This window comes from Micropterus dolomieu, linkage group LG23 (genome assembly GCF_021292245.1).
Source record: "Micropterus dolomieu isolate WLL.071019.BEF.003 ecotype Adirondacks linkage group LG23, ASM2129224v1, whole genome shotgun sequence".
In the NCBI taxonomy this organism is placed as follows: Eukaryota; Metazoa; Chordata; class Actinopteri; order Centrarchiformes; family Centrarchidae; genus Micropterus; species Micropterus dolomieu.
The window spans coordinates 8,543,834-8,544,212 of NC_060172.1; positions in this window are offsets into that span (position 1 = coordinate 8,543,834).

The window sequence follows — 379 nt, forward strand, 5'->3', positions numbered from 1 at the left end:
CAGAAGCGACAAGTACCAGCATCACAAGTGTATGAAGGCTGGCCTGATTGAGATTCAGACACACGCTAGTAAAACCAAACAATGAAAACCTCTATAGTATACTTTCAGGTAGTATTATATACTTATTTGTTGAGATCTTATGTTGTTTATTTGAGTAAACAGAAAAGCTAAAGTCTATTTTTCTTGTATTATAATTGTAATTCCCAAAAGTCCTTTTAACTGTCACTGTCGATGAATAATAAGGAGCAGTTATTGGGTATCAGCACAGAAACATTGGATTGTGTCGCCTAGTGCTGCTCTTGGTGGGAACTGTTGGGCTTCTGTAAATAGCATCATAGAGTACGGTCTAGACCTGCTCTTTTATGAAAAGCGCTGTGAG